This window comes from Macrobrachium rosenbergii, chromosome 12 (genome assembly GCF_040412425.1).
Source record: "Macrobrachium rosenbergii isolate ZJJX-2024 chromosome 12, ASM4041242v1, whole genome shotgun sequence".
In the NCBI taxonomy this organism is placed as follows: domain Eukaryota; kingdom Metazoa; phylum Arthropoda; class Malacostraca; order Decapoda; family Palaemonidae; genus Macrobrachium; species Macrobrachium rosenbergii.
The window spans coordinates 3911140-3933982 of record NC_089752.1 but is presented as its reverse complement, the minus strand read 5'-3'; the positions used below and the strand labels follow the sequence as shown (position 1 = coordinate 3933982).

The 22843-nt window shown below is 35.1% G+C and overlaps 1 long non-coding RNA gene across 2 annotated transcripts in view; it reads right to left on the bottom strand.

The window, feature by feature from the left end:
- Positions 1 to 6660: 6660 nt before the first annotated feature.
- LOC136844340 (uncharacterized) overlaps positions 6661 to 22843 on the bottom strand; it is a 138390-nt gene continuing 122207 nt past the window's right edge. Inside the window, exons 3-4 of one of the 2 annotated variants that reach the window (XR_010854822.1) lie at positions 20618 to 20699; positions 6661 to 8063 (exon numbers count right to left, since the gene is read on the bottom strand). This is a non-coding gene — a long non-coding RNA (uncharacterized lncRNA). The remainder of the gene's footprint in view (positions 8064 to 20617; positions 20700 to 22843) is intronic. The other variant, XR_010854823.1, reaches the window with a different exon arrangement.

The window sequence follows — 22843 nt, the reverse complement described above, 5'->3', positions numbered from 1 at the left end:
TAATTCTGCTGATTTTGTATTTTCAAACAGCTTTAGCTAGGGAGGATAGATTTACTGATTTAGTTACCTTATTTGTTCTCAGTATTTTATTATTGATTTCTTACTTTGATTTGCTACATACCCTGTTTAATAAAACTTTTTTGTCATAAAACCATAAGAGTATCATTGTATATTTCCATTCCTACCTGATAATAGATAAAGAAGCTAAACCAATAAGCAAATTATTTGACTACACAGATAAAAATGATTATTTTTCACATTAAATTGACAATGTGCTAGCACGGGTCCTTGCCTAAAAGAATCATATAAGTTTGTAATGGAAGAGACCAAGAGCATAAAGAATGTGGGACTAATGGCAGCATCCCTTAATAGTTATCATAAGGCATAAGAGGGCTTTGCATCAGTTTGATATAGCTTTAAAACGGTTGAGCTAAACTAGTCTTCAAAGACTATGATTTACGCGTGTCGTAAAAGAACGAGTACATCTAAAAATAAGCATACAAAATTAGAGCTGTTGATTTTTTTCTTGAAATCCTCGAAGTACATTTAAAAGCATTAAAGATCGGTCGTCATTAGCATTCATCTTAGAGCGTTTGAAATAAGTGTATTAGTTATTTAGTCTTATTCCCACAACTAGATTAATGAATCTTTGTATCAGTTTTTAAAACCAATCAAACTTAAAAACTATGATACGCTATAAAGAACAACTAGAGCTCCCAAACTGACGTTTGAGAAAGTACTTAAAGAAGCTCCACAACTAGAGCGTTTGAAAGTTCATTTGATGGCATTTGGGTAGCTTTTTCAAACAGCACTCCATAAATCGAAGGACTACCACGAAAGCGGGAAATCTCTGTTTTCTCATTGTGGATCACTGGCAGCTGTGATTGATTTGTTGGTTATGATGACGATTCTACTTGTGACGTCATGAACGGTTGTCGTTCGTTACATTCAAAACTCTGAGTAGCATGGGTGATTCAGGGTTTTTGTGTTTTCAAACGCTCCTAGCATATGGATGGGATTCAGTGATTTTGTATTTTTAAACGCTCTAGCTAGGAGGATGGATGGGTTCGACTGTATTTTCAAATGTTCTAGCTAAGAGGGGGATGGATGAATGATTTTGTATTTTCAAATGCTCTGGCTAGAAGGATGGATGGGGTTCAGTGTTTTGTATTTTCAAACACTCAGGTAGGAGGATAGATTTGTGATTTTATACATTCAAACGCTCTAGCTAAGAGGATGGAAGGGGTTTAGTGATTTGTATTTTCAAACGCTCTAGGCTAGAAGGATGGATTAGTCCTATACTGATTTTGTATTTTCAAACGTTTAGCTAGGGGAGGATAGATTTACTGATTTTAGTTACCTTATTTGTTTCTCGATGTTTATTATTGATTTCTTACTTTGATTTGCTACGTACCCTGTTTAATAAAACTTTTTTGTCATAAAACCATAAAATATAGTATATTTCCATTCTACCTGATAATAGATAAAAGCTAAGCCAATAAGCAAATTATTTGACTACAGATAAAAATGATTATTTTCACATTAAATTGACCATGTGCTAGCACGGGTCCTTGCCTAAAAAGAATCATATAAGTTTGGTAATGGAAGAGGCCAGAGCATAAGAATGTGGACTGTGGCAGCATCCCAACCTCCCTAATACTTATGAGTATCATAAGGCATAAAAGAGGGCTGCTGTGCATCAGTGGACTATGATAAACCACAAGCTTTCTGAGAAATAAGAGGTTGGCGGTTGAGCTAAACTAGTCTGGTCTATATGCTAGGTACTAATGATTACTAAAGGCATCAAGCGTGTGTGTGAGAGGCCTGGTGTGGACATGAGATTTTACCATCTAATGTAAGTAAAAGCATACAACTTTAATTAATGAAACTGTTGATTTTTTTCAATTTGAAATCCTCGATAGGAGATATACATTTAAAAAAATTTAGCATTAAAGATCCGGTCGTCATTAGCATTCATCTTACACTGTATGTCTGTCATATGAAATAAAGTGTATTAGTTATTTAGTCTTATTTCGCATAGAAAATTCATAGATTAATGAATCTTTGTATCAGTTTTAAGTAAAACCAACTCAAATTCCTGTAAAAAAGACTATGATACGCTATAAAGAACGAGTACTTAAAAAGGCTCCCGCTAGAGCGTTTGAAAGTATATACTTAAAAGACTCCACAACCAGACGTTTGAAAGTTCATTTGATGGCATTTGGGCAGCTTTTTCAAACAGCATTCCATAAAATCGAAGGACTACCGACGGGAAATCTCTGTTTTCCCCATTGGGCGAATCATCGGCATCTGTGATTGGTTGTTGGTTATGATGATGATTCTACTTGGTGACGTCACGAACCAGTTTGTCATTCGTTTACATTCAAACGCTCTAGCTAGAGGATGGATTTACTGTTTTTTTGTATTTTCAAACGCTCTAGCATGGGTGATTTGGTGTATATTTTCAAACGCTCTAGCTAGAAGATGGATGGGTTCACCGACTGCATTTTCAAATGTTCTAGCTAGGAGGATGATGAATGATTTCGTATTTTCAAATACTCTAGCTAGGAGGATGGATGGGAGTTCGAGTGTTTCTGTATTTTCAAACGCTCTAGCTAGGGAGGATAGATTAGTGATTTTGTACATTCAAACGCTCTAGCTAAGAGGATGGAAGGGGCTTAGTGATTTTGTATTTTCAAACGCTCTAGGCTAGAAGGACGGATGGGCCTATACTGATTTTGTATTTTCAAACGCTCTAGTTAGGGAGGATGGATTTACTGATTTTAGTTACCTTATTTGTTTCTCGATGTTTATTATTGATTTCTTCCTTTGATTTCCTACATACCCTGTTAAATAAAACTTTTTTTTTGTCATAGAACCATGAGTCTCATTGTATATTTCCATTCTACCTGATAATAGATAAAAGGCTAAGCCAATAAGCAAATTATTTGATTGCAGATAAAAATGATTATTTTTCACATTAAATTGACAATGTGCTAGCACGGGTCCTTGCCTAAAAGAATCATATAAGTTTGGTAATGGAAGAGACCAAGAACATAAAGAATGTGGGACTAATGGCAGCATCCCAGTTTCCCTTAATACTTTGCATCAGTTTTAAGTAAAACCAGTCAAACTAGTCTTCCTGTAAAAGACTATGATACGCGTGTGTATAAAAGAACTGGTGTGGATTTTACCATCTAATGTAAATAAAGAGCTCCCAAAACTAGAAAGACCTTGATAAAGTACATTTAAAAATTTAGCATTAAAAAGAGCTCCCATTCAACTAGAGCGTTTGAAAGTCATATGAAATAAAAGTTATTTAGTCTCCCATAGAAAACAACTAGAATCTTTGCGTTTTAAGTAAAATCAAATACTTAAAAAAATGAGCTCTATAAAAGAACAACTAAAAAGAGCGTTTTAAGAGCGTTTACTTAAAAAGAGCTCCCACAACTAGAGCGTTTGAAAGTTCATTTGATGGCATTTGGGTAGCTTTTTCAAACAGCATTCCATAAATCGAAGGACTACCACGAAAGCGGGAAATCTCTGTTTTCTCATTGGGTGGATCATCGGCATCTGTGATTGGTTGTTGGTTATGATGACGATTCTACTTGTGACGTCATGAAACTGTTGTCGTTTGTTACATTCAAACGCTCTAGCATGGGTGGATTTAGCGTGTATTTTCAAACGCTCTAGCTAGGAGGATGGATGGGGCTCAGTGATTTTGTATTTTTAAACGCTCTAGCTAGGGAGGATAGACTAGTGATTTTGTATTTTCAAACGCTCTAGCTAAGAGGATGGATGGGGTTTAGTGATTTTGTATTTTCAAACGCTCTTGGCTAGAAGGATGGATGGGCCTATAGTGATTTTGTATTTTCAAACGCTCTAGGTAGGGAGGATAGATTTGTGATTTTATATTTTCAAACGCTCTAGCTAAGAGGATGGATGGGGTTTAGTGATTTTGTATTTTCAAACGCTCTATGCTAGAAGGACGGATTGGCCTATACTGATTTTGTATTTTCAAACGCTCCAGGTAGGGAGGATGGATTTACTGATTTTAGTTACCTTATTTGTTTCTCGATGTTTATTATTGATTTCTTACTTTGATTTGCTACGTACCCTGTTAAATAAAACTTTTTCTTTGTCATAGAACCATAAGTCTCATAGTATATTTCCATTCTACCTGAAAATAGATAAAAGGCTAAGCAAATTATTAGACTATAGATAAAAATTATTATTTTTCATATTAAATTGACCATGTGCTAGCACGGGTCCTTTCCTAAAAGAATCATATAAGTTTGGTAATGGAAGAGACCAAGAACATAAAGAATGTGGGACTAATGGCAGCATCCCAATTTCCCTTAATATTTGTAAGTTATCATAAGGCATAAGAGGGCTGCTGTGCATCAGTGGACTATGATAAACCATAAGCTTTCGAGAAAATAAGAGGTTGGCGGTTGAGCTAAAATAGTGTGGTTTATTATGCTAGCACTAATGATTACCAAAGGCATCAAGCGTGTGTCGTAAGAGGCCTGGTGTGGACCCTTGAGATTTTACCATCTAATATATATAAAAAGCATACAAGTTATTTAATAAATGAAAATGTTGATTTTTTGAATTTGAAATCCTCTATATGAGATATACATTTTAAAAATTGAGCATTAAAGATTTGTTGCATGTCGTGTTCAATAAAACTTTTTGTTGTCTTAGAACCATGAGTCTCATTGCATATTTCCATTCTACTTAATAATAAATAAAAGGCTAAACCAATATGAAAATGATTAAACTATAGATAAAAATGATTATTTTTCACACAGAATTGGTCATGTGCCATTACGGGTCCTTGCCCAAAAGAATTTTATAAGTTTGGTGATGGAAGAGACCAAGAAACATATAGAATGTGGGACTAATGGCAGCATCATTTTTCCCCTTAATTCTTGTAAGGTATCATAAGGCATAAGAGGGCTGCTAATGATTACCAAAGGCATCAAGTGCGTGTCCTTAGAGGGGTGGTTTGGACCTTAGAGATTTTACCATCATATATAAATAAAAAAACATTCGGGCCATTTTTGGTCCTCTGCAATATGACCGAATTACAATCAATTGTCCAATTGTGGCCTTACCATTCAGGACATTTTTGGTCCTCTGCAATATGACCGAATTGCAATCAGTTGTCCAATTGTGACCATTTTCCATGCATAACGATCAATGGCTTGTCATTTGTCTGTATTTTTCTCAGTTTGAAGGAAAAGTCCGTTTGACCCCTAAAACACAGCCAAGGTCTTACCATTCGGGCCATTTTTTGTCCTCTGCAATATGACCGAATAACAGTCAATTGTCCAACTGTGCCCATTTTCCATGCATAGTGATGAATTGCTTGCCATTAGGCTGCATTTTTCTCATTCTGGAGGAAAAGTCTGTTTCACCCCTAAAAAACACCCAAGCCTTACCATTCGGGCCATTTTTGGCCCTCTGCAATATGACCGAATTGCAATCACTTGTCCAATTGTGGCCGTTTTCCATGCATAGTGATCAATTGCTTTTCATTAGGCTGCATTTTTCTCAGTTTGAAGGAAAAGTCCGCTTCACCCCTAAAAAACATCCATTCGGGCCATTTTTGGCTCCAAGCAATATGTCCGGATTGCAATCATTTGTTCAAATCTGGCCATTTTCCATATATAATGTTCATTACATGATCATATTTTCTCCTTTCCACAGCATTAATTTTACTCATTTTATTAATGACCATTTTTTCAGTTCAAGAGCCCTTGCTGGCGTAACGGCAGCTTGACTGAAAACACCAAAAAAAAATAAGAATAGATAGGCGTGAACTTGCTCAGTAAATATAAAATATTGAAAATCACAATTTTATAATAAACGTGAATAATAAAAATAAAATAATACAAAATCAAATAAAATGGGGAAAACTAACAATAATGATAAAACATTAAAATAGTAAAATTAAAAAATTATAAAAATGAGAAAAATAAAATAAAATAACCAATTAAAATAAAACAGCATATTGTGATAGAGTAAAGCTAAAAACATTGAAAACCGAAATCCCAATTGTTAAAATAAAAATAGTCTAATTTAATATCATAAACAGAAAATTATGCAAATATAGAAAATAAAGATAACAAAAATAACAAGATTGATACATACAGAACATAATAAAAATACTTTTAAAGATACTTGAAATAAAAAGTAAGAACATTAGAAAGTAAAAATACCAAATAACAGAAAATAAGAATACGAAAAATTAAAAATAGGACTAAAGAACAGAAAAGATTAATTAACAATTAAACATACAAATAGAAATAGAAATAAAAAAAATATATAAAATATAATAAAGATAATGAAAGTGCTGCAAGTAGCGAAAAATACAGAAATATAAAAAGTACGTACTGGAAAAAAATAGGTGTTAACAATATATGTATACATACTACACACACATATATACATATATATGTATATTATATATTTTACATATATATATTATATATATATATATATATATATATATATATATATATATATATATATATATATATATATATATATATATATATATATATATATATATATATATATATATATATATATATATATATATATATATATATATATATATATGCACTGTATATATATGCTTTTTTAAGGCTTTGTTTTAGTATTTACAAGTATATCTTGCATGTTCATCATATTTAGACTTATAAATGGTAGTAGCTACAATATATAACCTCTGATGTTAGAAATTCTTCTAACTGATCATTTCCATCTATTATCGTGTTTAGTTTACCTAAAAAAAATAAGATTATTCTTATATTTAAAGAGAGATTATCTTCCTGTAATGCTATTTTGAATGATAATGTTTATACATTTGAGACTGTCTGTTCTAATGAATAAAATCACCGTCAATTTTTCAATGAAAGAGGTTTAGTGAAACAAGGAGAGAAATAATTAGAAAGTTTAAGGAGTCTCATAGTGAATGAGGGTTCAAGAATAATGAATGAGAAAGCCTTCAAACAAAAAAATCAATGAAAAATACCCTTAGGCATCCATCTCTCAGTTTAATAATGTTTAATTATGAAGGAATGAGGCAGGTGGAAGGGCTTTCAAAAGTAATAAAGAAGGGCGATGATGATGATGATGGGTTTAAGCGGTGTTCAGTTAGAACGAGCGCGACCTTACCACAGTCATAATTCTCTCTGGCTCTGTCTGTCTCTCTCTTGCACACACACACACACACGCACATTTCATGTTTTATGTGTGTCGTGTCGGACGATGTGTGATAGCTAAGCCTATAGTGGTTTCTATTATATGTACTAAGTTTTGTTTGGTGTATTCCACTCCTTACAACGTTAGCCGAAGGACATAAATATTTAGAGAAAGAGAAACAACTGTGAGTCGGCGATTGGAGAAGACAGTCTAGGCTAGTAACTGACGTGGATTGCTCCTAGAAGACTTCAGGTGCTGCCTGAGACTATCACAGTGCAGGTCCTGGTGAGCAAGTAGCCACTGGCATAGAGCTTGGTGGGTGACTGATGCGTGGCGTGGCGGTGTTTGGGAGAGTGGGCATGCACCTTGACACCACTCCTACCGCAACGATCTGATTTTAAGTAGATGGACAGCAACCTCCCGACAAAAAAAAAAAAAAAAACGGGAATAAGAAAAGACAACCATCAACAAAAAGAAAATCACCTGAACAATTCCTAACTTAAAAGTGTTCAGTTAGTTTATTAACAACACAAGCACAAATTACACTGTTACTCGACTGAGAGGATCTCCCCCTGTTATCCCTGGCCCCACATGGACAACTCTGAAGTGGTAGCTGAGTACTTAAGGCCCAATGCAAGTTCTCTAGACATAATAGGGATATGTGACCTGTCTCAAAAAAATAAATGGCTTGCCACAACGATAACAATCAAAGCAAATTGCACTTACGTTCAGTAATAAAATACGCATTTTTCCGGACGAAGCAGTTCCCTGCTGGCGTAGCTAGCGGAATGATGGAGACCTTAGCGGTACGAAGGAGGACTGCGATGACATGGTAAGAAGCATCGGTCCTGCAACGAAAGTAAAGTATCATTAATTACGCTTTATGTCCAAATACAAACAGTGCATGACCAATCTCAATGACGTCCCTTTTCCATCGAGGAAATAAATAACAGATTTTCTTAGTTTGTTTGCTGTTGTTTGGGAGCCCCTCAAATTATATGTATTTACCTTGATGTATCTTTTCGAACGCATCTAATCAAAATTCAGCTCCCCCTCCCACGTACGACCCTGGGCCCTATATATACCGACTGATGATGCCATTCTAACCAGACGAACCCATCCTGTCTTGACAAAGGCCGAAGACACGGCTTGAAACGCTGACGCCTTTAGAAAACCTCTAGGAAGACTCCCTACCACTCGAGGACGACGCTACGAAGATTCTCTACCACTAGAGAACGACCCTGACAACTTGAAACTCTACGGATATGTCACGCCATGTTTAACTTACATCCGCGTGTACCAGAATAAAACTTGAGTATAATTTTTTTCAGAACTTATTGCCTTTCTCCTTATCCAGATTATGTACGTCGGCCAGCTCTTAGCAGATATCAGCCTTGAAGAAAAGAGAATAGTGAGAAGAATTGAAAAAAATCTTGTATAAAATCAATTCCATTGATGCTGGCATTCTTTTTAACAGAGCATATTATTATTATTATTATTATTATTATTATTATTATTATTATTATTATTATTATTATTATTGGTGGATTTTGTCCAGGTATACTTTTATGAAAATGCTACACAACCTACCCACACTTCTGTTTTTTAAACATTATTTTGCTGGATGGCATCGTCCTTTTACAGTACACCAATTTCACAAACGACTGAGTAATGTAACCATACACACCCACAAACAGTATTTTGGTATTTATGTAAAATGAACATAGACTGCTCATGAGAGATGGAATCTAGCATTTTACCATTTTACTTGTCACTGAACACACACACACACACAGAGAGAGAGAGAGAGAGAGAGAGAGAGAGAGAGAGAGAGAGAGAGAGAGAGAGAGAGAGAGCAACAAATACTATTCCTGTTGAAAAAAAAGTGCAAGTGCAGGTGTCGCTTTGGGCAGAATATAGCTGTCGAGCAATAATTGAGAGCATCCGGCGTGAAGTGCTCGCTACTTCCGTCACAGACAATTTTAAAACAAACAACTTTCCGACCAGACTTTTTCACCTGACATTTTGGATGGGTCCGCTCACCCGCATGAACCTATTGACTCAAACTTTATTTTTCTGTTTACATTGTCCGTTCAGTAGGATCTGAAAAAAAAATAAAGCAAAAAGAGGGCAGGTGTCCATATGTGCTTGGCCGGAAGGATAATTTCAGTTGCTATGCGCAGTTACCGTATATATTTTCATGATTGGAATTTTATCGTTACAGGGAGATTGAGAATGATGCTTCTGATTGCCCGAATTATAAGGTGCACGTTTATGTCACTCGATTACATCATGTGAGTACAAAGATGTACTTCATATCGAATCAGTATACAGATCTTATTTTTACTCAGCTTCACTAAACGAACATAGAGTGGTCGAAATAATGGAGGTATTTTGCGGTTATTCCGTGTAAGAGGCTTGCCTCTCGGCATGGGTAAAGGTATTACTGCAATAACATGGTCTCGTATTCATTTGGTCTTTCGTTTCCCTTCTGATATATATATATATATATATATATATATATATATATATATATATATATATATATATATATATATATGTATATATAAATAATAAATATATGTATGTAATGATGAGTGTGCTTCTTACACAGCAAGTGATCAAACGAAGGAAGAAAAAGAACTCATCTTACTGTATTTCCCTAGAAACGAGAAAAAAGGAGAATTGGCTTCGGTCTCTGTTTGCCATAAACAATCTGAAGAGGAAGCTCATTTTCCCCTCTCGTCCCTCAGAGTCTTAAAATCACATAAGCATAATTACCCCTAATAAGTATCCTGATGAGACCCGACAAGAAATAAAGTCTGCAGCTAATTGCTCTCCTTTGGGGCCAAGCCAAAGGGGGTTTTTGGGATTTCTTCGTTTTTTTTTCTTCTTTCTTTCTCTTGGTTTATTTTCTTTTATTTACTTGGGAAGAGATTCCTTTAGAGGAGGAGAATAACAAGAGATATCGGGAAACATTTAACCTAGACGACTGCCGCAGGTTTTATACTCTTCGTGGAATTTCCTTCCAAATTGCATGCACATGATTTGTGTTTGTGCACTCACACACATACATATACATACATATATATACACATATGTATATATATATACATATATATATTTATGTGTGAATGTGTGTGTGTGTGTGTGTGTACGCTTGCCAAATTCTCAGTTAGCATTTTCAGACAAGTGCATGGAACCACCTGCCGAGAAACATTGTTAACACTGTTCGCTTTCTTTCAGCCAAGTTGAGCAGTGTGGTCTGTGGTCATTGTGCTTGGGCGACCGTCCTTAAGAAGCAAATGTGCAGGCAGAGGAAATACTCTCAGTCTGCCAACGCATAATCAAAAGAATCGCCTCGATGCAAACACACCTTTTGTTACTAATAATTCTCGTTTCACTCAGAGAATGAGAACTGCGCCCTATTGCATATATAGTCCGTTTAAACAAAGGCTTACGCTGTGGGCAAGCCACATTGCAGTTCCTGCTCCCACAGAACGAGGGAGATTCCGTGTCTCACTTAGACTCTAGGAAGCATAAAGCACACATAGCATGTATGTATGTACAGTATGTATGTACGTATGTGTGTATATATGTCATGTCTGAAACATGCGAAAGAAAGTAAAGTCTTTAAAAATGGCATGCATTATCTTCTCTTCATTAGATTACGGTTAAGGAATTTGCGTTCGATCAGACGGGGAAAGGAAGCGAATGGGCGCTCCCTCAAAAAAGGCAAGTATGCTTTTGTTGGCTGTCGACGATTGAACGGTGAATGCACCGTCAAAGGGTAATCCATCATTTAAAAAAAGTCTCGACGAGATACACCTCACTGAATCAGGATAGTACTGTCCAACAGATACTTCCAAACGCCTTCTGCATCGAGGAAAAACACTGTCCCTCCTGAACTGCAGCATTTTGAAATAGAAAAAGCTGGAGAGGTCTCAGTTACGAAAAAAACCCAATCCCTCGGACCGGAGAAACCCCATGCTGTCAGAAAAAGCCCTAATCCCAAAAGGAGATCATACTCGTATGTCCAGTGTGAACTGTATCTTGGTGTTGATCGAAACATTTTTGAGCAAAATATTTGTAAATGCTTGACATTTGGTATCAGATCAATCGTAACAGATCATGCGCACAATGTAGAGATTATGACTCGTAAATTCACCTTATGAATAAATAATGGTTTAAGTTATTTCCTCTTGATTACTTTCCATAATTATTCGTTGTTGGGGCGTTTTGGTACATATCTTTAATTTCTTCTCGTACTTCTTCTCTGTTGCTCATAAATATTAGATTATTATTGCCTTCATCAATTGTTATCTCAAGATTGATAATTACTGTTGTCATAACGAAATACTGTGTAAGTTTATATAGTTATTGGACATATTATTATTCATCTTAATCTTATTGTTCTTTGCCATCTTCCATACAGAGTGCTGAGATTTGAAACGCAATAAGGAACCCGCACGTTGCTAAAGAGTCACCCACAGTTGACCTCCCTTCTCCGGCCAACCTCGAAAGAAAAGGGATAAATTACATCCTCGTCCAACAAAAACCTGTGAACGAGTTAATATAAAATCCCTAAATATTAGTGCACTTGGGCCTGGAGACGGTGTACAGTATGTTCTTGATTTTAAAGAGTAAAACAAGACCAAAAACATACGCACTGGAGACTCATTCAATAAACAATTAGGAGAGATGAAAGGGTCTCCAAGGTCAAATGCTGAAGGTCAGACGTGCCTGATCTACTTCAAGGCGTATATAAGAGCTGAATTTGTTTGCAAGCAATTTTATTACCAGCGACGTTTGGATGCATCAAATCCACGCATCTTGGAAATGAATTCCTGAGGTGATTCCTTCAGGTGAACATACTGTTGCGTTGTTAATTTGTTAACGGGAAGACTTGGCAAGGAATTCATTTTGTTATCTTTTCACGTCTCGTTCCCGTCCCAGACAGGAGAGGGATTTTCCACTCGGGTCTAAACAAGCAAGGAGATTAATGTAATGGCGTCTTCTCTGGCATTTTCATTTCATGGTGAAAGAACGCCAAGCAGCTCCTCTTGATGGTGCGATGTCTGGATGAGTATTCCTGCATACCATTCTCTCTCTCTCTCTCTCTCTCTCTCTCTCTCTCTCTCTCTCTCTCTCTCTTTAAATTTATAGAACCAGCTGTAGATCAATGATATACATCTAGTATCTTACACTGAGTAATAACAGAGGACAAAATGTACAAAAAAGGCGACTTTCTTTTAGACATACTATTATCTTTTAAAAAATTTTACGCCTTGAAATTTTTTCCCGAAATAGAAGATATTTTGTACTTACCACATGGAACTTCTAATGTTTATTTTCACACAGTGGTCCATGGGCTTATACGTAGCTTTATGTGGACTAAGGGCCCTTTTTTGTGTTATTCACATGCAGACATAAACAATTATGGAGAAAAACTAATATAAAATTTTGTGTCGCCAAAGGACAATGAACAGATAAAGAACTCAATATAAATCACAGGAAAATGGAAATATTGCTGAAAAAACAACCCAACAGATTAAAACTTACGTTTAAAAAATTTATTAAAGCAGAGGGATGAAAATAGATGAGTATTAGACATGAAAAGAAACAAAAAGAATAAAGCCATCTTCGAGTCGCCGAAAGGAAAGGAAATGAAAATAGAAGAGAGGCAAACTTGACATTGGAAAGGTGAATTGAATGAGAATCAAGAATGGGGCAAAGGATCCAATTGAAAGTCTCCGAAAATGGGGACGCTTGTAAAAGCTCCCTGGAAGGAAATTGCATCTTGCAGTTGAACCAGGACAAAAGTTCCCAGAGGGATGGAAAAAGTGAAAGTGCCGAGACTATGGCAAGAAGGAAGGGTTTCAATGTCGACATTCTCTCTCTCTCTCTCTCTCTCTCTCTCTCTCTCTCTCTCTCTCTCTCTCTCTCTCTCTCTCTCTCTCTCTCTCCGTGTTTGTTTGTATATGTATCTGTAAGTAGTTTTCTGAATGCTTTAATGAATAAGTGAATGCTGTTTTTTCATTATTGATCAGATGTGAATGTGTTAAGTATGATGAGCTTAAGTAATCATAAAGTGAAGTTTTAATAAATGACATTGAGCTGTGAGTTTTAAATGACAGAATAAAAAGTAGTTAGGTGTGAATACTGGATAACAGAATGAAAAGTTGTGAGTTTACAGTAATAGAGCACTGATTTGATATGTGAGTTATGAATACTGGAATCATGAGTTGTATGCTATGAGTGTGAGCTGGAATGGTGCGGAAATCGATTCGTATTTTTAATGCAGACTGAATAATGAGGTTTATATTACTAACTTTTATACAATGACGATAAGCGAATTACTCTTTTGGATGTGAGCTCCTACTTTTTTTTCTTTGATACTAAGTGATACCTGTGTTTTATCCAAAGATATACTGTTGAATGATGCTTATGAACTTTTTTTAATTGGAGATAATGATATCACGCACTATGGATCTGCATCAGTTCAACAAGTGGAATTACGGAGGAAGATGTAAAGATGTAGCGGAAACGAGTATGGTGGAAGCAAAAGCAAAGAGCTAAGTGAACTTAGAAGTATTTTTATGTGAATCGTCTGATTACACTGCTCGTGCATTTTAGAATTCAATTAAACGTTCGTTCGCGCCAATACCGCATCTGCAGTAAATTGCAAAAAGTGCGCATGAAGGTTAGTGAGAAGAAAATAAGATAGAACCCAGCTTCTTTAGTAAAGTTCGCCTCTCTCTCTCTCTCTCTCTCTCTCTCTCTCTCTCTCTCTCTCTCTCTCTCTCTCTCTCTCTCTCTCTCTCAAATATCTGTCATACACCCACAAACTGAAATTCAGTGCGTGTGTGCACCGATGTCAATGGAATCGACGTATTTTTATTAGCAAACCGATCTCCATGTAACTTTTATTTTATCTACTCTCCCGTAGTTCTGTCCCTAACCAACAGCACAAGTGAAATATTAATCGCGCAGTTTTCTATAGGGCTAATTACCCGCTTTATGTCAAGATCTCAGTTCCCTGTGACGCTCAAAGGATTTATTGCTGGTGAAGTATTCGTAAATGATTCTTCAAACTTTGCTGTACAATATCCGTTTCATATTTCGGTTTCCAATTAAGGAATTTTTTCAGTCAAGATCAGAGCGAATTTCTGTAATGAAAGGTACATAATGCTGTGTCAAACGTTAATTGCATATATAATAATTCTATCATCTTTGCATCCATTAACAGGTAATATTAATTCGATTCATCAATAGTGATTTTGCAAAAAGATATGAGGGTATATTAGGAGGTGGTTATAATATTTATTTCTAACTCGCTTCATTGCCCTTTCATTGCCAAGTACGCTAATGTGTGCTGATACTCAACAGAAGTTAATTACCTTTACTCTAAAATCTCTACACTCAACAGGTATTTAGAATTTTAATTCAATGCTTGAACTATATTCAAGGAATCATTATAAACAATAATTTTCTTATCTTCATGGATTAAATTTTCATTTAGCATTACTAAGGTAGAATAATGCTCTGTAGCTGGAATTGAGTAGCAGCTGGGTTATGAATCACTCCGTTAATCATTTGGAAAAACTACCTGACATCCAACAATAACATCAAATATGGAGACATCCTTGTATGCAGGGATATGCTTTCAGAACGTGACACGTTCTAAAATATATAGTTTTTAGTCACTTAAAGAACCTACAATATAATGATATGCGATCATTTCTAGGGAGGGAATGGCAAATGCTGAGCTACGTTGCAAATATGATGAGCAGACCTAACTTCGTAAAGATTACACTTACTATAGAGGAAATTTGTCTGTCTGGTAATAATCGAAAAAGATCTTTAGTTTTCCAGAAGCAGAAAGTTATCTTGCCAAACTGTGGCCTCTTACTGTTTTATTTCCTGGAAATCTCTTATTTCATACCATATGAATTAATCAGATAGCAAATTATAAATCTCAGATCGTCATAACCTTAACCAACATCAAATGTTGTAAAACCTTTCAAAATCTAACAATCCTATACTTTCTATTTCTACCCTGCCAAGTAGTTTATGTTTTTGGTTCCTTCTGTAGGGGTGTCTGTTTGTGTTTCTTTTTAGATCTATATAGTTCTGAATCTGGTCCCGAATCCAGAGTAATTCTATTGAATTTGTCTTCTTTTATTGTCTCTGACGAGTATTTAATGAAATGATAGCTTTCTGCTGTCTTGAAAGAAAGTGTAAGTAATGCAGAGTAGTTTGGTGGCTATCCTCTTGGTGTCTTATTATTGTGATAGCAAAAATCTAAGTAACGCAGAATAAATATATATATATATATATATATATATATATATATATATATATATATATATATATATATATATATATATATATATATAAAGATTATTCTTACTAAAATGGAAGCTAACTGTAGCCTTGTATCTGTGATGAAAAAAACAAGCGATGCAGCATACGAAAAGATTGATAAAGCAGCATATCTGGATGGCCGTGCTCCTTCTGTTTCACTGTTAGTACTGCATTTTCCCAAATAAAAGGGAATGGCTGAGAACAGGTTATAATTCTGGTGGAGGCGGAAATGTATCGTTAATGAGGTCAAAGACTCTTGTATGGTAGTACGGTAGGTAAGTATTTATAAAAATATTTTTTCTCTTTTTCCACGTCAAAGTCAATGCTTGTTACAATGCCCTTTTGCAATATGTCAACCATTCCCTTTAATCACTGTCAAACTGTCATATGCAGAATAGTAACTGGTAATCCTATCTGTGAGTTCAGAGGTCTGGTTAAACAAATCATTTATAATAATAAAATCCTATCTGTGTATTCAAATAATAATTATACCTATGTTATGTAAACTTTATCATTATCATTGTTTTATATGAATATATTTTCTCATATCATGTCTCTCTTTAATGTAAATAGCGATGTAGCAAGAAAATGGAATAATATTCAGCAATACATACATATACATTCTGAAGTGTATAATATCCCACTATAAATGTAAATAAGAATTAGTATGCGTATTCGAACTGACCCGCGTTATAGCTGTTCCTTGACAATTTCCACGACGATGCTTTAGGGCTGGTAGATGATAAGTAATTATTTACAGACAGGTATTTAGGTGCTATCATTGTTAATTTGTCCAAAATAACTTCAGGATACAGAAGAGAGAGATAACTTGAATGGAAGAGACAGATGAAGTGGGAAGTGACACAATTCTTTAATATTGAAGGGTATTTGAACACGTACGACCCATTGTAATCTCTCTCTCTCTCTCTTTCTTTATATATACATATATGTATGTATACATACATCATATAGAATATATATATATATATATATATAATATAAATACATATGACATACATACATGTATGTATATGATGTATGTATGTTTGTATGTATATATACATAGGCTACATATATATGTATACATATATATATATATATATATATATATATATATATATATACACACACACACATACACTACGGGTTCCCTTTAGTAAAAGAAAGACTGACGCTATTTTTCAGCACAAAAAATTTACGTCTTACCGCCAAAACAAATAACAATAACAGGAAAAGTTTTTTTTTTTTCGTAAAGGCATGAGCAATGGGATTTCTGGTGCAACAAACATTTCCTTATTTCTCGGTCTTTCCCACCATATGAAAAAGGTCAGATGGGCGGAACGACTCTGCCCCAGGAAGTAATTTTTCATTCTCTCCTCTGGGACCAAACCCAGAAGGAGAACTTTCACTCTTCTTACTAATCATGTCGCACAAAATATTTCTACTCACATTTACTTAATGGCTGCGTCAGCCTTTAATATAGCGCAGACGCGAGGGAAGAAAGGGAAAGGAAAATATAAATGGATTTTTAAAAATCAAGGAAGGAAAGAGGAGAAAAATTCCGGAGTTGGTAGCATAGAAGAAGAAATAGTCAGGACCTTGTAAACCGACGATTTCACCGATCACTCATCACCCCCCCCCCACAATCTTCCTTGTCCTTCTTTTCCCCCGCTATAGTTCCTCATTGGACGGGTCGATATCGTTCTCGGATAGCACTGTGCTGGGCCCGCGTTCGATTCTCCGGTCGGCCAATGAAGAATTAGAGGAATTTATTTCTGGTGATAGAAATTAACTTCTCGGTATAATGTGGTTCGGATTCCACAATAAGCTGTAAGTCCCGTTGCTAGGTAACCAATTGGTTCTTAGCCACGTAAAATAAGTCTAACCTTCGGGCCAGCCCTCTCTAGGAGAACTGTTAATCAGCTCAATGGTCTGGCTAAACTAAGGTATACTTAAGTTATCCTCCTCCCCTTTCTTCTTCTTCTTCTTCTTCTTCTTCTTCTTCTTCTTCTTCTTCTTCTTCTTCTTCTTAAGAACAATAAAGTCTCATTTTACCACTGTCTGTACTTATTATTAAGCTATAGATAGATGAACCAACTTGACTTCTATTGAGTTACAGTATGGGTTTGGTTTATCCATTAGTGTTAGTGTAAACATGAAAGCTTTTTTTCGCTCTACTGAAATTTTAAATTGGATATAAAAGTGAGCTGAAATGAGTTCCACGCATATTGCTTTTACCTTGTGAAAATGTTCGCCAATTTATGCTTTTTCCTTCACTTGAAAGGGCAATGCTTGATAATTAAAAGCCAATTTTATTCCTGATCACGTTTCCCATTTATTACTGCTAATTAGGTAAAAATACCTGGACGTCCTTTTTTCCCCCGATTCTCGATTGCTGCTAGAAAGGCTAATTTGCTCCGTTTCTGAAAGGTACTGGGGCACACACACCTTTTTAAATGCCGGCAATAAAAGCAGGATTCTTCACCATCATGCGCACAAGTTTTGTTCCTGAGTTTTGCCGTTTGTTTTCTCTGGGACTGGCGAGTTTTCGGACAATTCCTTTGTGACCGGAATGATTTTTCTTTTCCTGCATTCCTCCATGACACCACACTACGGCACAATTTCAGTGCAGTCAAGTAAATCTTCTGTATCCTCTGTATCCCGAGTACGCAGTCTTCTAAGTCGCTTTACTTCCACATTTACTGTAAATGCATCATTAACGTATACTTCAGCTTTATCAGCGTTATTTCTCCCTTCCCATCTACACGGGGCCTTAGTATTCTACCCGAGGAATCAGTCCCTTTTAATCTGATTAGTAATCAACTAGTTGTCTGGTCACTGGGCGAGATTCATATAAAGGGAATTAGGTTTCGTGAACTACTGAACAGAAATGAGAGTCTAATACTACTACAATTATTATTATTATTATTATTATTATTATTATTATTATTATTATTATTATTATTAATTTAATCAACATATATTATTCCTAGAATCAAATGTATATAAATAAATCTTTGATAATTATTGTTTTTTACTGGCTCTCATGAATTGACTTAATTTGATGTTTAATGGAGAATATTGTTATTATTACTACTACTACTACTACTACTACTACTACTACTACTACTACTACTACTACTACTACTATTATTATTATTATTATTATTATTATTATTATTATTATTAACTAACAGATATTATTCTTAGAATCAACTGTATATAAAAAACTTCTTTGATTAATTATTAGTGTTTTTACTGGCTCTCAGGCATTGACTTAATTTAATGTTTAATGGAAAAAAATGCAGTAAGTAGAGATGAAGAATAATTTCCATCATCTCATAAATCTCGTTGAGTTCCAGTGGTTTATTTCCCACATGAACATGATACGCTTCCCATTTCACCTCTGTTCTAAGACTCTGATTGATATCGGGCTTCCGTATTCGTGGCAGTCACCTAATGCTCCTAAACAGTGGATGTGTGAGTACTTGGCTGCTCGTCCCAAATATAATCTATTGTGCGCATTATCTATAGAGCTCAGTTTCTGTCCCAAATTGCAGCAGAAATATTTCTGCAGATGTGCATTAGTGGAATTCCCCTGACTTAGTTTCTCCCTGTTTCAAAGTGATGCAATATAACTTTGGTCGTGAAGTTGCCGACAATCAACATGTGAATAGTCTGGAATAATATTGGGATGTTATATAAGTGCTTTGCAATGAGGAATGAGGAAGTTAATTCAAAACCCTCACAGAGGTAGAAGCTAAAAATATCCAAACACACAAACATACACACACACATATTTATATATATGTTTATTTATATGCAAATATATATATATATATATATATATATATATATATATATATATATATATATATATATATATATATATATATATATATATATATATATATATAATTATATATGCACATATACACACACACAAACACATGCAAACACACACACACACACACACACACACACACACACACACACATATATATATATATATATATATATACATATATATACATTGCGTATGTATGACTGCAGTCTATTGAATGATATTGTTGAATTTTAGTACTCCTCTTGTTCACATAAGGAGTTCATTGGGTGTACACTCATTAAAAAGTAGTTACTGAAAATACCAGAGTTAAAACCTGAAACTACTCTAATGAGAACTGACTGAAATATTATATTGTGCTTAATCGTTAAAACTTTTGTCGGCATCTGAAACGTTTTAGACTCCAGGAAAGCAAGTAATTCACCCACTTTGTTATGAAATCTGTACAGTGTTGGCGCCGTTTGAACATTTCGCTTCTTTGATGGTAGCCATAATTGAAACATCTGATTTGTGATCTGGATATATTGAAGTTATCAAGTCTTTATCACAGAACTTGCCCACTGCTGGATCTACATACGCAGACAGAGAATGAATGTTTCATTATCGTGGCATGGCAATCTACCATTAAGAGAGCGGACGCCATGTTGACTGGTAGTTTGCCAGGGTGAGGTTAAGAAAAGTTTAGAATCTTTGCCACTTCTGTTGTAAGTGCATGACTTTGTAAGCAGACGCTGCTTACAGTAGTTTGTGAGGCTAGTAACTTCATTCTAGAATTTCAGTCGCTTTGAATCAAGAGGTAACTCCTTCTGGGCCATGCCCAATGAAGTACAAAAGGCGTCCAACTGAAGTGATTAATAATTACATTATATGATAAAATTTCTTTTGATTCGTATCATTATAGATTAAGAAAACATGAAGAGTTTATTTCTAGAGAATTCCATTGGTAATAAGTAAATAATAAATAATAAATAAATAGTGATACTAGAAAAATTTACACTGCAAATATAAATTTTAAAAAATCCAATTCAAAACATAAAATAATTACGTCGAGTGGGATGAGATTTACCTTCAACAGAATTATTTACAATCTGATTTACTGGAATTAGTCGCGCAACATGCAAATTACCTCTCAGGCTGGAAGCACAAAATCAGAAAAATAAATATACAAAAAAAAAAAGGTTGAATTTTTACCTGGACATTTTTGTTTCTTTAAACAGTTTCTTCTTGCCTTAACGCCAGCAGTGGAACGCTTGAACTGGGATGTATGTTAACCCTTGAGACAAAAAAAAAAATCCTATTTTACAAACTTCCGAGCTGATCTTCCCTCTAACTCTTATGAGGACATTTAAAGCACAAGCAAAAATATAAAATTCAATGTACAAAATGTTAGGAAAGAAATAATCAAGATTGTGCAAAAGGAAAAAAAAAAAGAAAAGCGGCATTTCAACAAGTGACAGACGACCTCGACTATGAAAAGGTTGGGGTATTATTAGTCAAAGGAAACTGAAGCATTAAGAGAATAACATCGTTTATCAGAAATTGTTTTTTTACCTTAAGAAGATTAAAAAGCGACTGAACTGATTCTGATTACGCTAAGGTATAAGCATTCCGTGATTTACACTAAAAACAGTTTTTTCTTACAAAACACCAGTATTTAAAAATCTATGGTTTACTAATTTTCTTGGAATGTTATTTCGTTTTGAATCACATTAATATCAAACTAAATTCGGTTCTAAGCCAGGGTAAAAGTGGAAGTGTTAGGTGTGCATCCAGCCATAAAAAAATCAAGTATAGAAAAATCTGATATGAATTAGAAATCTATCCACCTTCTGAATCAGAGAACTAAAAAATTTAATTTTTAAGAAAATTCTATACTGAGAACTTACAGATTTAGGCAACAACGTAGAGAAGCGACACTTTGAGAACTTTGGAAAAATGAATAAAGCAATGATATGAGAAAAACTAATTAAGATATATTACGCTCAAAGACAATTTCCGTGAGTAATAAAAGCAGTAAAAGTATGACTTAGGGAAAAGCAGAAAAACGAGAGAGAGAGAGAGAGAAGAGAGAGAGAGAGAGAAGAGAATAAGACATAAGGCAATAAATGTAAAAATATTTCAGTCTCCATGCAACAGACGCCTCAGGAAGCCTGTTATTCACTGTGAAGATTTCATAATAAAAGTCTAGTTACTGAAGTTTCCAGCTAATAAAACATAATATAATATATTAAAATATATAATTAATATGATAAAATATATAATTAATATAATATATGTAATTAATATAATATATAATAAAATATAATGTGATTAATAAAAACTAAATAAAGATGATCGAGAAACTTAAATGAATTCTTCAGTATAATAAGAGACTGATTCTTAAATCACGCGCAAGCTGTTTCCAACTGGGACTTAAATTTCTTGTTTACAATCTCTCTCTCTCTCTCTCTCTCTCTCTCTCTCTCTCTCTCTCTCTCTCTCGGCAGTCATCGACCCCCTCTCTCTCTCTCTTCCGTCGTCGATTCATCTCTCTCTCTCTCTCTCTCTCTCTCTCTCTCTCTCTCTCTCTCTCTCTCTCTCGTCGGCCTCATAACGCAATCGGTAGTGTGTTCAGTATACAAATAACTGTATTAGCGTTCAATCTCCGAATCGAACTAGGAGGAATCGGTACGGGAGTTTTTCTCAAAAGCTGGCATCATTTTGCTGGACTACGGAGTAAATTATGTACCTGATTATTAGCAGACTTTTGGGGGTTGCTGTGTGGTTGGAGGTGGAAGTGGGAGGAGAGAGAGAGAGAGAGAGAGAGAGAGAGAGAGAGAGAGAGAGAGAGAGGGGCAGGAGCGGTCGATACTCCACAGTATAACTGAAAAAGGGAGGGCCTAGACGGGATACAACCATTCGTGAGATGCTGATTCCTTTCCTCCTTTTTCGAAGAAACGGAATTCGAAAGGAAATTTTTCTTACTTAGTATTATTATATTTCACCGTCAATAGTACGTCTTTCATGATGGACAATCTCTTATCCTTGGTTGTGTTCGTAAATTTCATCTAACAAGGTGTAGGTCTTTCCAAAGACCAACAACATAATGCTGCTGTATCAGGTATTGAAATGAGTCACTGCACATATACTCACATTTTTCGTCATCTTTATCTTCAAACTACACACCCTGCTCGACTTTCAAGGTCATATATACGTCTACTGTCCTCACGACTTCTAATACCATATTTCTACTTTTACGTGTCTCTTAGTGGCCCTCGCTGCTTACACTGGACCCTTCCGTTTTTCTGTGCGTTGCACCATCTCTTTAATGAGAATACTAGTGATATATAATTATAAAATGTACATAGCCTCATACGATTGCCCAAAGCATCATTACCATTCCGTTCATCAAAGGAAAAATTTAAATTGGATTCTCCA